General features: G+C 43.2%; 1 non-coding gene across 1 annotated transcript; it reads right to left on the reverse strand.

Annotated features, from left to right (window-relative positions):
* Nucleotides 1-11,126: 11,126 nt before the first annotated feature.
* LOC148514021 (U6 spliceosomal RNA) lies at nt 11,127-11,233 on the reverse strand. Its single transcript, XR_015879470.1, has one exon. It is a non-coding gene; the product is annotated as a U6 spliceosomal RNA (small nuclear RNA).
* Between the last annotated feature and the right edge of the window lie 4,684 nt (nt 11,234-15,917).

Consider the following 15,917-nt stretch of genomic DNA (forward strand, 5'->3'; position numbering starts at 1 on the left):
GTTTGATACATCTTCCCTTAGGTGATCTACTGCAGACTCTTGGAGCATTCTGGGACTGATGCATGGTAGTGGTACTGAACCAGTTCTGTACATGCTCAGCAATGAGGGCGTGCACGCAGCTTTGGAGTCTGCACACATTGTGCACATATCAAACCTTTTGACCAGAGAGATGGAATTGGGGTGAAAAGGAGTATCCTTACACATGTGCACCTGTTAGGAATTGTATGTCTTGCACCTGCTACATGGCAGCTGCTGGTGTACATTGATGATGATGACTGGTAGTAAAGGAGGTTTATATGCTGCCCATGCAGAGGCATACACATCTCAAGATATGGGATGTACAGTAGTTATGAGACCGGCGGCCGCAATGCCGCCGGTCTAAATCCCGACGGGGGAAGCCCGACAAGGGAGTTAAGATAGGCATCAAAATACTGATGCCTATCTTAATCCCGATGCTGGAACACAGAAGGATGCGTGCCCGAACGAGGTAAGTATGGGGCACCCTTACTGGTAGCCGTGGGGGTGGGGTGAGGGTTAGGTTTAGGCAGCTAGCGGGGTTAGGGTTAGGTTTTGGGGGGGAGTGAGGGTTAGGCACCCCCAGGGAGGAGGGTTAGGCACCACTGGGGTGGGGTTATGGTTAGGCACTAGGGAGGAGGGTTAGGGACGAAAGGGAAGGTTAGGGTTAGGGCACGCAGTGGGAATGGTTAGGGATAGACTACAAAAAGGGATGGTTAGGGGTAGAAGGGTCGAGAGTAAGTATATTTACCCGACCCCCTCGGGATACCAACCATCAGGATGCCACTGTCGGTATTGTGACAGAAGGCATACCGACAGCGGCATTACATACCGATTCCCAAGATATATACCGCTCTGCATTTTACTGTAAATCTGCATCAGCCCCTCTGTGTGGAAAATTGTTATTAGTTTAGGGCAATTATAACAGTGTAACTGGTCTTACATGGGCTAAATAGTAATAAACTAGATGGAAATGTACCTGAAGAATAACTCTGCAGAAAGAAACTTTCCTTTGCATTAAGTCAATCTGAAAGAAAGGTCAAAATATGCAAAACTAAGAGCAGCCTTAATAACTCCAGGATAAAGTTATAAGCTAAATGTACTATACAAATGTGACAAGACTATATGAATATTGCAATACCGTACATTTTAATTTCTCTTTGGGCCCTCTCAGGTTCAGAAGGAATTGACAGTTCCAAAGTATGGCGAGGCAGGAAGTCTTTGTCATATTGCTCTCAGTGATAACAGAATATGAGGTTACTGTCAGCACTGGTAAGATTGGAGCTACTTGCTGGGTAGTGGGTTACATTATTTATCTCTATTCATTTTAGATTTCTGCTGAACCATAGGACATTGTGGATTCAAATGATTCAAATGATTTTTATTATTATTATTGCGCTGTACAAGGAATATACAGTACATGGTAACAGTGTAACTTGACATTATAAGTACAACACAGTGTAATTGATCTTATCTAGGAACAACATACAGCGATAAAATGACAGACTAGGTAGTAGAGATGTGCACTGACCCCCGTGTTTTGGTTTTGGATCTGGATCTCCCCTGGTTTTGGATCTGGATTGGTGTTGCCAAAACCTCACCTCCGGGTTTTGGTTTGGATCTGGATTTTTTCTTAAAAAATCATAAAAACAGCTAAAATCACATAAAATGGGCCTTTTTTTGTTCCTACAGTATTATTAACCTCAATAACATTTATTTCCACTCGTTTCCAGTCAATTTTGACCACCTCACAGCTCCCAATATTGATTTTTTTCATCTAGTTAAAGGGCCAAAAGGTTGTATCCAGCTAGCTGGCTCAAAACTGATTGATCAATAGAGCTGAGGACTGAGCAAAGATGATGTTTGGGGTACCCCTTGAGGATTGAAGAATTGATAGTTGATAGTTGGCGCAGCCACTGACTGAAGTAAGAAGAGTTGATACTTGATAATTGGTGCAGCCCCTGGCTGAAGAATTGATAGTTGATAGTTAATTGTTAATGCAGCCTCCGGGCTGAGTAGTAGTTGAATACAGAGATATGATTAGTCCTGCAACAGCCATGAGGCCTAGAACTCTTGGCAAGTTGTGGCCATTACAGCCTTGAGGGCTGGTGAGGAGTGACGACAGCAGGATGCGGCCTTTGGGCCGTGTAGCAGCTTTAAGGGCTGAGAACCCTTGGCTGAATGTCACTGTTGTGCGACTTGTGAGTTCGGGTTGACACAACAAGCAGCAATTGGTTCAGAATTTTCTATAAAAAAAATGAAAGGGGCATGCAGGAGATGCTGTCTGTGGCCATTACAATTTCTGGACATTCATAAACCATAACATTAAAAATGTCAGGCAGCAATGCCCCAACCAGCAGATGATGGAAAGGAAAAAGGTGCAGGATGGAATTGTCCTTGGGCCCTCCAACCCACCCTTACATTGTATATATGAAACAGGACATTCACAGTTTAACAAACAAATCACTTCAGTGACAGGGATTGCCACTTGTGTCTGAATTATTGGTTTGCCTGGACCCCCACAAAACAAGCTGCCAATGCACAGTGGACATTGATGGCAATGATCCCATACACATACTGGCTTTATAATACATTAGATTAGATGTTGTCATCGTCATCATCATCCCCATCAGTGTGTGCATCCTCCTCTTCTTCACACAATATGAATTCATCCCCGCTGGAATCCACAATTACAGAATCCGACGCTAATGTCTTTTTTGGACTCAAGTGCTGGTAAAGGTCTTCCTCATGGAATTTGTAATTCATTTTGATGAACATCATCATTTCCACATTTTAGGGAAGTAACCTCCTACGACGATCACTGACAAGGTTCCCGGCTGCACTGAAAACTCACACACTGGAGGGTGGGCAACTTAAGTACAGCAAATCCAGTTTGTGTAAGGGACTCCAAATTGCCTCTTTTTCCTGCCATTAGTGAAATGGACTGTCTGACATGCCTATTTGGATGCTATCCCTAAAATAGTCATCCACCATTCTCTGAATGGTGACCGTATCAGACAAAGTCACTGTAGACATGTCACTCATTGTAGGCAGTTCTTTCAGACCCAATCAGATGTCATTAGATTTTGCTGACTGATCGGCATCACCAGCAGCAGTGGGTCTCTTAAGAAAATGTAGTTTTTTCCTGGCAGCTGTAGAAACTGAAGGAGGAGATGCTGTCGTGTCACGTTCTGCTTCAGCTGACAATTTTTTCACCACCAGCTCTTTGCATCTTTTCAGATTTATGTCCGTCGGAAAGAAAGACACAAGGTATGACTTAAACCTAGGATCAAGTATGGTCGCCAAAATATAGTGATCTGATTTCAAGAGATTGACGACCCTTGGATCCTGTCAAAGCAAATGAAGGGCTTGATCTACAAGTCCTACATATTTAGCAGAATCACTCATTTTCATCTACTCCTTTAGTTTCTCCAGCTGCTTTTGCAAAGGTCTGATTAGGGGAATCACCTGACTCCTTGCTGGTACTGCAATCTTCGACACGCAGTTGCTGAATGTTGAAACTGCCCAGATATCTTTCGGGCCACCAAGAGCATCTCCTACATGCCCCTGTCATTTTTTTAAAAAATGTTGCAGATTAATTGTGTGAGCAAAACATGGGATGTGATCGAAATCGCCCACATGTAATGCTCGCACAATATTGCTGGCATTGTCAGAAATCACAAATCCTGAGGAGAATCCAAATGGGGTAAGCCATTTTGCAATGATTTCCCTGAGTTTCTGTAAGAGATTCTCAGCTGTATGCCTCTTACTGAAACCGGTGATACACAGAGTAGCCTGACTCTGAATGAGCTGGCGTTTCTTAGCTGCTGCTGCTGCTGCTGTTTGCACTGTTGGAGGCAATACACCTACCCAGTGGGCTGTCACAGTCATGTAATCTTTAGTTTGCCCTGTCCCACTTGTCCACATATCTGTGGTTAAGTGGACAGTGGGCACAATGGCAATTCAGAGGACATTAATAAGTTTTTTTTAATGCCCTTGTACAGATTGGGAATTGCTATTCTAGAGAAGTGGAATCTAGAAGGCACTTTGTAGCAGGGACACAGGACCTCCATTGACTAGGTAAAACCCACTGCTTTAATGGTGAACACTGGACGCACATCTAAAACCAGCATAGCTGTTATGGCGTCAGTAATCCGCTGTGCAACTGGGTGTTTGCTATCATACTTGTTTGCCAATGCAATGGATTGTGTAATAGTCAATTGTTTGGTTGTACTTGAACTACTAAGAGTAGTCTTCTTCCTGGTCCCCTTCTGGGATGAAGATCCAATCATAGCAACAGCAGCAGCAGGCGTAACACTCAAAGATCCTACTGAGTAACAACGGATAGAAGAGGAGTCAGTCCTTATGATATTGGATGCAGGACTACTTCTGATCACGAATGAGGATGTTGATGATGATGCATGTGTTGGTGGTGGATATTGCAGGCACTTGGATCCAGATTGGAGGGAGCAGCTTGGTGACACTGGACTGATTGTGGTTTGTGTTACTTTTTTTGTCCCCAAAGTTTCTATACCCTTTCCAATTTGATGAATGCCATGCAAGTGACGTAACAGGGAGGAGGTTCCAAGATGGTTAAGGTCCTTACCTCTACTCACTTTTACTTGGCAACGGTCACAAATGGCTTGGCAAAAGTTGTCCGGATTTGGGTGGAAATAATTCCACACATGAGAAGTGGATTTTTCGGTCCTTTGCCCAGGCAAGGCAACAATGGGATTTTTCCCACCATGGGCAACAACAACTGTTGCCTGATATACAGCTTGTACACAAACATCCTCGCCATCAACATTCTCATCATCATCAACATCCTCATCATCCATGTTGTTCTCGCCAACTACATAAATATCCTCTTCATCCTCCTCGTGCAATTCCACAGAAGCATCCTCGATTTCTACATCATAAGAAGGCACACAAATGGTGGAAGGAGGATCCTCTTCAAGTACAGTATTACTAGAAAGGTCAGGCTCACACATGGCAACAGTAGACACACTTGCACTCTCCTCAGGGATTTGTGATTTTTCAGAGCACAGAGTTGGTTCCGGTGTATTACTCATCTTAACAATTTTTTATTTTTTTTGTACCTCTCCTACAAGCAGAGGGGCTTTAATTATCATCAATAGAACCACCAGTCATAAATAATCCTTATCCTTTCCTTGCCACTTTGTGTAGTGAATGGCATATTGCCAATTTTTTGCATCTCTAAAGCTGACTTAGCTTTAATTTTTTTTGCTTTAACAGGTTAAAAGTTGATTTTTTTTGCCTGACTTTTTGGCCTGACTTAAGCCCTGATACATCGGCCTTCATAGATGATGTTGAAGGCCTTGCATCGTCATCATGACTGCTGCCAGCAACTACAAGACTGGTATGTGGATCTTGCTCTCTGGTCATGTGACTGTCATCGAGCTCCATACTCACTACACACACAACCACACGCCGATGACAGTGACAGGTGTGGCTAACACGCACACAAACAAAATTGTTGGTTTTAATTTTTTGGGGGCAGGAGTCCCAGCACAGCACCCCTGCACAGCTAGGCCAATTACAGTGAGAGGTATGGCTAACACGCACACAAAAACATTGTTGGTTTTATTTATTTTTTGGGCAGCAGCCCCAGCACAGCACCCCTGTGCACCTACGCCGATGACAGCGACAGGCATGGCTAACACGCACACAAAAAAATAGTTGGTTTTATTTTTATTTTTTGGAAAGCAGCCTTTGACAGACAGCAGCATGGCACCCCTGTGCAGCTATGCCGATTACATGTGTAGCTAACACACACACAAAAAAATTGTTGGTATTATTTTTATTTTTTGGGCAGCAGCCCTTGACAGACTGCAGCACAGCACCCCTGCGCAGCTACGCCAAAGACAGGTGTGGCTAACACGCACACAGAAAAAAAAAAAAATTTTCACACTGGAGGTGGGTGAAGACTCAGAGCACCCCTGAAGGACAGAGCAGCCCCTGGGCAACACAGCACTACAGCCAGCCCAGCCAGCCCCTATATGGATGGACAACAGTAGCCAGCCCCTCTATGTACAACAGTAGCCAGCCAGCCCCTATGGTCAGCATCAGTGTCAGCAACGGCTCCCTCCCTCTGCACGCTCCACAGCCGGAATGAAAAATGGCGGTGATCGCGGGACCTTTTATAGAATCCAAAACCAGCGACAATCCGACAGCAGGATGATGACGTTTTGCCTATCAGATCTGAGCCAGGTGATAAAACCCGAGCCAGCTCGGATCTGACTCGGATCCCCGATGTTCGGGCGGGTTTGGATCTCTGAGATCCGAACCCGCTCATCTCTACTAGGTAGGATGAGGACATGGGGGTTATATAATAGGTTACAAGATTTTGGAAATGGAGATGTGTTAGCGAGTTTGCCACTTAAATTAAACCAGCCTTATAACTGTTTAGAAAAGGTTTGATTGATTACAGTAGCTTCCAAAATCACAATGGGATTAAAGTGAAAACTGAAATTAAACCGCAAATCATGTCTTTTATTTTATAAATGTATTTTATGAAAAGCTCGGCAAAGAAAATCTGGTATATGAGGACAATATATACACTTATGTCAGTATCTAATATGTAGAGCAGAACTACAACTAGGCACTTAGACTGGAGAAAATGTTTTGTGCTCCTTACCTATCCGTTTCTGTCTATTTAATTCCAAATTTCTGATTAATTATTTATCATTTGTGTAAGCATAGTTTTATTAAGAAAATACCACCATTCATATTAGAACTAAATAATTCCATGCTCAAAACAATGAATAATGGAGTAATATGGAATACATTAATATTTTAGAAGTTGAATAATAAAAATCAGGTTTTTCCAGCAATATTGTTCTTCCATGGATAACTTTTTTTTCCAGGACACTGAGCACATTTAATGAAATTGCTAACATTTTTACATTTATTCCACAACAATATAAGAATTTAAACAGATAGTATTTTTGTATAATAAATATAATACAAAAGGTAGGTAAAATGCAATTACTAGTGCAAACAAAAAACAAGTTGAAACTCGTTTCTTTCAGAGGTACACTACAGTCTTCCTGCATTAATTCAAATGGAGAATCACATCAGTGCTCTGTGCTGTTGGGTCCCAGCTTTCTTATACCACTGCATCTAGCTATCAGGGGGGAATGAAATAAAGTTCACAATTTCTGTGATATCTAACTCGCAGCAAGCTGTGACTGAAAGTTGCAAGATATAATGGCGATGATTTAGAAGGAAGCTACTATCGTCGACAGTGACTTCGTCAATTGGACAATTAAACAGCAAATTTCATTATAGAGGACATTTTCTAAGTAATTCCATTTTAAGCACTGGTTGTTAGAAGTGGCACAAGTTTGGCCTCATTAGCCATATATATCGCCCTGTTTGCGCATATTTGATAGATTTGGGAAGGAAATTGGTAAAGGAGAATAGGAGACTGGAATGGAGACTTTTCTTGGTGTTTAGTGGCTTTGGTAAGTTCTACTGTATTTAATTAAGACTTTATTGATTTGTATTTGTATGTCTAGTTCTTTTGTTTGCTTTACACTAGTTTTTGCCCTTGTCTTTTGCCTCTGTTGAGGGCATATTCATTATGTTAATTATCAGGGGGGGGGTGGACTGGACTCTCTGCGAGCGCCGGAGCAATTCATCATTGCTCCAGTGCATAGACAGCTGTCTATACAAATCTATTCACATCTACTTTCATAGTAGTGAAAATTAGCAATGCCGAGTCTGACTCTCATGCACCTGAAGAGTACTGCCAGATTGATTTGAGCAGCTGCCATTTTCTGTTTATTGTTATGAGATGCATGAATGAGCCAGCATTAGCAGGGCATGCTGGTTCTAGTAGTGCTAGTTGGAGTTCTCAGGGGTGACTCCCAGGTAAGCTGGCTCTCAATTTGAATGCATTTATGTATGTGCCTTTATCATGAGGCCTTAAAATTGGTAAATATATTACCTTTGGAGTGAGCATTTGGACGTAGGGCTCCCGGGGCTACTCTGGCTGGGCCTCTTCACGGCATCACCACTTAATACACAGAGGGCTCTATTTACTACAATACGCATATTGAATGCGGATTGTAGTGTGATATTACCAAGTGAATTCGCATTGCGAATTCAGGCAATATCACAGGGATTTACTATAAATCCCTTGCAGGGACAGAGCTTGTGATAAAGCTCTGTCCCTGCGGATCCCATCCGCACTCTAGTCACGGTATTTTTGGAAAAAATACAGCGACTAAGAGCCCGTGCATGCGCCGACCCACCATCGCTGCTACCCCCCACCGATGCTAAGCCCCGCCCCCCGCAATTGCGGACCCCCGCAACCCCCCCTCCCTTTATTACACTTACCTGCATCCTCCTGGCCTCCGGTGATCTTCTCCGGGCTTCCTGATCAGGTGATCTCCCATACTGCACTGGGACCCGATCACCTGATGACCAGGCCGCAGTGCACTATGGGAGACCAGCTGACCAGAGAGGAGCCATCACCGGAGGCCGGATCACCAGTCCCTGGATTCAGGTAAGTAAAAAAAATGTTTCAATTTTTTTTTTCTTTTTTTTTACAGCAATCAGCTTGCGGTCTGTTTAGACCACATAGCTGATTACTGGTACCGGCTCCCGCCCCTGCTCTCCCCGTTAGAGCAGAGTGGGAGCCCGGTAACCGGGGGAGACCCTGGATAACGCCACCTCCAGGTGGTGTTATTATCACAGGGCTTCCCCCGGTATTTTTTTACAATTTATTTTTAGTAACTCTGGTCGGATCACATTTCCCATTACAATTATGGGAAATGCGATCTGCTTTACTAAAAATAAGTGATACTAGGGGTTGGAGTAGAATTTTACTAATTCTACTCCAATTGCCCTGTAATAACTACAGGTGATACTAAAATAATGTGAAAAGGGTGTGAAAAAACCCTTTTTCACTTTATTTTAGTAAAAATAATGTTAATAAATAGAGCCCATAGTCACTTTCATATCACCTTTTATGTTTGTTTTTTATTCATGTAATTTTTTCACATATACTTTAACCCTTTTTCAACACTTATTAATTAGTCTTAGTACACATCTATACTTTACACTTCACTGTCACCCTTCTTCCTTTTTTGTGTGATGTCCTGGGGGGGGTCCTGGGCTGGACGTTTTTTGGGGTGCCCTGCACCCCGGATGTGAACCCCTTAGTGTTAGGGACTGCTGGCGGTAGCTGGTGTTTTCCCATTGGCTTTAGCTGCTGTTTCCTCATTAGCTCTAGCTGCTATTTTCTTATTGATTGAAGTTTCCGTTTTCTCATTGGTGGTGGCTGCTGTTTCTTCATTGGCTGTAGCTGATATTTTCTTATTGACTGTAGTTTCTGTTTTCTCATTTGCGGTACAGGTAGCTGCTTTTTTCTCATTGGCTATAGCTGCTATTTTCTTATTGATTGAAGCTTCCGTTTTCTCATTGGTGGTGGCTGCTGTTTCCTCATTAGCTATAGCTGCAATTTTCTTATTGACTGCATTTTCTGTTTTCGCATTGGCGGTAGCTGTGGTTTTCTCATTGGCTGTAACTGTTGTTTTCTCATTGGCTGTAACTGTTGTTTTCTCACTGGCTGTATTGGCATTCTAGTTTGATTTATTGTTTATCCCCTGAGCTTGTCTTCAAAAGTAACTGAAAGGGCCCTTTTGAAAATTCAGAAGTTCTCATTACCTTCATCTTCTCAGTATGACTTTCTATATCCTGTCAGGATATATAGACAGGCTAGCGGAGCACAACTTCACACTCCATAGCTGCCAAAAATGTAAACACAATGGTCTTGATGCAGAGTTAGTTGCAAAATGAGTTTAATTCATGCTTTAAAATCCAAAAGTAAAATAGGGTATTTATACCCATATGTTGAAGCTTGTACAGTACATCACAAGAAGCAGACCGCAGCATATGGTTCTGGTTTATGCCAGAAATATGACTTATACAGAGACACCGAGAGAGGGAACACTGATACTAATTACCTTGGCACAGTAATGACTAAGGGGCCCGGCAAACTGTGGGAAGAGACATTTTTCAATCATTATATGCCGCCACGAAGCATAATATTTTACTTTCATATCTCTAAGGGGGTGTCCACACCTCCCATATTTTTTTTACGCCCCCTTGTATTACTCAGGCTCGCTGAATGTCTCAAAGGCCCCAGTCATATACACTTACAGTAAGTATATGACTGCCATTATGAATCAATAAAACCTTCAAGGCACTCTCTAACACAGCAGAATAAAACTCTCTGTGGGAGATGTTTTAAACCTTAGAGAGAGAGAAAGTGGAGAAGTTGGCCATAGCAACCAACAGCTTCTAACTCTCATTTCATATATGGACTGTGCTAGAAAAATTGGTTAAAAAATCACAAGTTTCCTATTTTCCCCTTTTTTAATACATCCTTGCATGTGAGAATTGATGAAGCTGCATACTTGCATTGGCTTAATGAAGTGTGAGAAGTTTGACCAGAGTGCAATCAACGGGACCATTTATGCTTAAAGATATCTTTATATGAATGAGCCAAGCTTGCTGAAAGTAACTGTTCTCCCATTGGGAGTTCATATGCTGCAGCTTCCCTGGGCAACTGGAGATCGATGCATATTGTAGTACGTAAGGGAACAACCATCACTACATAGAGACATCTGGCATCATAATTAACAAATATATCAGGACTTTGACAAAAATTATCAATATCACTAATTTTGGATTTCAGCGCTAGTGTCCACTACTCTGGTCTTTTATATATCCGTACTAGATAAATGACAGTTACGAGCTGATTAGTTGCTTTGGGCCACTTCTCCACTTTATATCTCTCTCCAAAGCTTGATACATCTCCCCTTCTGTGAAAAAAAAAGTTAAAATATGCACACTAATTCGTAATATACTGCATGCTCAAGTAAAACACCACTGTCAATGGTGCATTCACAATCCAATCACAAGCAGTTTACAGAGCTGATGACCAATACCAACATCAACCTGCACTGATTTTGTCATAAAAAAGTTGGTCGATTTGTTTTTTGCTTGCAAAATTTCTTGACTTTTTATCTGCAGGTATCTTAAGTGGAAAATAATTAATTTGTCCAGAGCTATATGACTAAAATATGGAACGCTTCACGAATTTGCGTGTCATCCTTGCGCAGGGGCCATGCTAATCTTCTCTGTATCGTTCCAATTTTAGTATATGTGCTGCCGAAGCAAGCACATTCCAAAGGCAAAGTCCTAAGAGTTATATACCCCACCATGTGCCTCAAGATTGATCTTAGGGAGAGCTTGCAATTACTATATTTGGCCCATGTTAGAATGCCCCTTCCTTCCCTTGTCCCTGCTCTCCAATCGTAAGCTGGCATAAGTCTCCATATCACACAGGTCTACCCTGGTGCATATGCTTGTAGCCATTTTCTGTACAAGCTGGATACACTAAGTAAACTGGCCAAGTACTCACTCACAAGAGCTTATATGCCACTTAAGACACAATTTAAGAAGGCTCTACAGTGGGAGATGCATCAAACCTTCCAGGGCGATAAAGTGGAGAAGTTCCCCATAGTAACCAATCGGCTTCTAGCTATCATTATTTAGTATGTTTATAAAATTAAATTTTTAAGCTGATTGGTTGCTATAGGCAACTTCTCCACTTAATTTCTCCAAGGTTTGATACATCTCCACCCACTATACATCTGCCCAATCATTTTAGAGCACTTGATGGACGGGACATTTTGCGCTCCAATAAATCTTCAAGTAAAATTTCAGAAAGCAATTACATCTGGTTAGAATGTAACAATGTTCAAAAGTTAAAATTACATTTAAAATAGCAGCATTGCTGTTCCTATAGTGGGGGGGGGAGATGTCAGCAGGTAGAGAAAGCAGAAAATACACAGTCGAGCCACATTATTATGACCACCTCCTACATTTCATGTCGGCAGTGCGTTGCCCATGATGTAAGTCACGTGACGTGCGTTGCCTTATACAGTATGTAGGCCATCTGCACACATATCACTCGTTGCTGTATGGGTAAAAGGGGCGATTTATCCGAGTTGCAAAAAGGGATGATTATTGGCTTTCAGGCCAAGGCCCGTATTCAATATTTTTCGCGGCCGCGATACTTTTTCGCCTACATCGCGTGTTTTGCAGGCAAAAAAGTATCGCGCGCGTCCCCACTTATCCCCGTATTCAATTTGAAAGGACGTGAAAATGGCACCCGGCGAAACAGAAACAGGCAAAAAGTGCTGTCAGATTTGGGGAATTCAGCCTGACATCCCCCAAAAGATGCACTGACATGTGGGCTCACTACGGCTACCCCCGAATAGCCCTGCTGAAGGTATTTGGCAACTTTAAATGGTCTCAATAGGTGCTATGTAGCGTTTTTGCAGAAGTGGTGAAGAATAAAATTTAGCAGTGTTTTTTGAAGAAAATAACTAGTCCCAGCAAATTTGGGGTACTTGAAAATGGGGGGTAGCATATTTAAATGTTGCTAAAGTGTAGGTAATAAAACCGTGAAAAATCCACCTTCCGCAAGCACCTGCAATCGATAAAACACCTGGGGCATACTTGGGGACCCCCTGGAGTCTATTTAGCTAATTTTTAACTTTATCCCCCAACTTTGGATTTTTTCACCACCAAATTGAAAGCCATTTTTTGGGGAGTCCTTAAGTCTGTTTTAAAAAAAAATTGACACAGTTTACCTTTGGGGGACTGTCTTAAGGCTGCACGGAGGTTCCCGCAATGTTGCACCCCAAAACCGCAATTCTGCATTTTTTTCCGCCTGCTGTTCATAGGCGAAACTTTTTTGCCTATTACATTGCATTGACTTTCCGCCTAGGCGGAAAGTATTTCAAGTTGAATACGGTGATACTTTTTCGCCTGGCGATATGACGTCATCGGCGAAACTTTTTCACTGATCTCGACTTTTCGCCTCAAATTGAATACGGGCCCAAGTGTGGCAGTGTTTGTGAAACAGCGCAGTTTGTGAACTGTTCGCTTGATGCTGTTGTGATAAAGGTGTATCGTGACTGGACAAATGGCACCATTGTGAAAAACCGACGTGGAAACTGCTGAGCACCACATGCCATTGATGTGAGAGGTGAACGTCAGCTACGAAGGTGCGTGAGGGCCACCAACATGCTACAGTGGAGCAGCTCACCATCAAAATGAATCTGGGGGCCACCAGACGTGTGTCTAAAATGACAATTCAGCGAACACTGCCGTGTATGGGGCTCCGAAGCAAATGAATGCTTACTGCACCTATGCTAATGAAGGTGCATCGGCGGAAAAGGCTTACATTTTCAGGCCTGAATCGGAATTGGACCTCCGCTGATTGGCAAAGGGTTGACTTCTCCAATGAGTCATGTTTTCTGCTTCATCGAACGGATAGACATTGGCGTGGCAGGCGAGAAACATCGGAGAACAAACACCGTCCAACTGTTGCTGGAATACAAGCTGGTGGTGGCAGTGTTATTGACTGGGGAATGTTTTCATTGTATTCTCTGGGCCCACTCATCCATGTGGAAGGCACCCTCAACCGATTTGGTTTTGAATCCATCCTTGCAGATCATGTACACCCATACATGCTGATTGTCTTTCCTCAGGCGAATGGGATCTTCCAGCAAGACAATGCAACATCTCACACGGCTAGAAATATCTGACTGTGGTTGGACGATCACGACCAGACTTCCAAGTACATTAATTCCCTGGACTTGAACCCAATTAAGCATCTGTGGGACCACCTCAATCGTTGTGTTTGCTGTATGGATGCTCCACCACGCACCCAGCAGCTGTGGGATGCACTGCAGTCAGCATGGCTCCAGATACCTGTGTCAACCTACCAGCACCTTATTGAGTCACTCCCAGTCAGCCTAGCTGCTGTCCATGGCGGTTACTCTGGAGGTTACTCTGGGTATTAGCTGGTGGTCATAATAATGTGACTCGACTGAGTATAATTTTGACCTGCCAAATTAGGTAAGTGAATTCTCAATCTAAGTATGGGCTCTTTTACAAGTTCAAGCGTCTAGAGCTACAGAGGACAGATAATTTCATATACGTCCTTTTTGACACTGGTTATGGAAAATGACTCCAGAATGACCCAATACACAATGACATTGACTCAGAGATGTATTCAAATGTTCTAATTGGTTACTTGGAGAAAACAAACAGCTTTCTCGATGTTGCAGGGAGCCGTAAGCCTTTTTGGCAACATAAAATGGCCCGGACCTCGCACATCCACAGAAATAGTGAACTTTACGATTCTCTATTAAACAGTCATTTGCTCCACTCAGCCGCCAACGGGCTGCAAAGTAGACAATGGACATATACTGTATGTATTGTATGCATATTAGAGACCAATGATAAATAAAAGAGGCAGCCAGATGGCATAGTAAATCAGGGGTCAGGTGGCAGAAATAGGCAAAATGAATGTATAATGAAATATCTACCCATCCATAAAATCACTTCAAAGATCACAGCATCATGATCTTAGATGGAAATTATAGTATTGTCTGTTTTTAGCTAATACCTTTATCTGACCTTTATTTTATTCATTTTGCTTTTGTACACCCAAGAAGTATAGGCAAACAAGGAGGATGACAACATATTACTCTAACTCAGAGGTTCCCAAACTCCGCCATTACTGTCCACGTTTTAAGGATAGCCATGCTTGAGCACAGTTGACTAAATTAGTACCTTAGTTAATTTGATTTAACTATTTGGACTCAAGCATGGATATCCTTAAAACCTGGACTGTAATGGGGGAGTTTGTGAATCTCTGCTCTAACTGTTTTATTGAGGGACTTTGGGCCTGATTCAGCAAGGAACGCAGATGCTAATACGCATGCAAGCGGTCGATGTTTGTGCTCTGCGCATGCATCACAGTGCATGAACTAGCAATTGCGATGGGAACTGCGACTGCTGAGGCTACGCAGACCCAGAGCACAGTGATTGACAGGAAGTGTAGTTTGAGGGTAGTGATGGAGAGGTGGTCGGGCAAACGCAAGCGTGCCAGTGCAGGGGTGTGCATAAGTTATCCACTGCGTGGCCATAAGCAGCCATAGCACTGATAGCATGCATGGATCTTAGCAATTTCTGTGTAAGGTCAGGGATTCTGCAAGGGGATGCAATCGGGAAGCCGGCTGACAGTATACCGACAGCTGTAGACGTCGCTCATTTCACCGACGCCGGGAGCCGCCAGCAGACAGCCGCGGGGGGGGGAGGGTTAGGTTTAGGGTTCCCGGGGGGGAACTTAGGGTTAGGCACCCCCTCGGGAGGTTAGGGTTAGGCTAGGGGGAGGGAGGGTCAGGGTTAGGCACCCCCGGGGGGAGGTTAGGGTTAGGCACCCCCACGGGGGACTTAGGTTTAGGCAGCGGGGAAGGGGGGTTAGGTTTAGGCACTTAGAGGGGGGATTAGGGTTAGGCATTTGGGGGGAGGTTAGGGTTAGGCACCCCTAAGGGAGTGTTATGGTTAGGGCGGTAGGTTAGGTTAGTTCATACTTACCTGGGGACGATCGGGATTTCCAGCTCTGTCGGGCTGCCGCTGCCGGGATCTGTTCCACTGTCGCCCGGTGGTATTACATACCGATTCCTTCTGCATGTGTGCATATGGGTCCGTTGTTACTCGATGTTACCGATCGTTTTGCTATGTTCCCCTAGTATACGGATGTGAGTAAGGGGAAGTGGGTGTCCTTATGTCAGGATGCAATCGCAATGCAAATGCAAACATATACATAGCACCGCTGATGTTATCAACTGCTGTGTGTGCGTATAAGCAGAATTGTGATCCATAGTGAATCTGGAGCTTTGTTATGTAATCAGCTGAACAGTATCACAATTAATTGCATCATACCTCTGTATTTATTTATAGGAACTAAAGGATTTAAAAAGGAAAAACAAATGAAGACAAGT

The sequence above is a fragment of the Taudactylus pleione genome, unplaced genomic scaffold (assembly GCF_031769625.1).
Source record: "Taudactylus pleione unplaced genomic scaffold, aTauple2 ptg000262l, whole genome shotgun sequence".
NCBI lineage: Eukaryota > Metazoa > Chordata > Amphibia > Anura > Myobatrachidae > Taudactylus > Taudactylus pleione.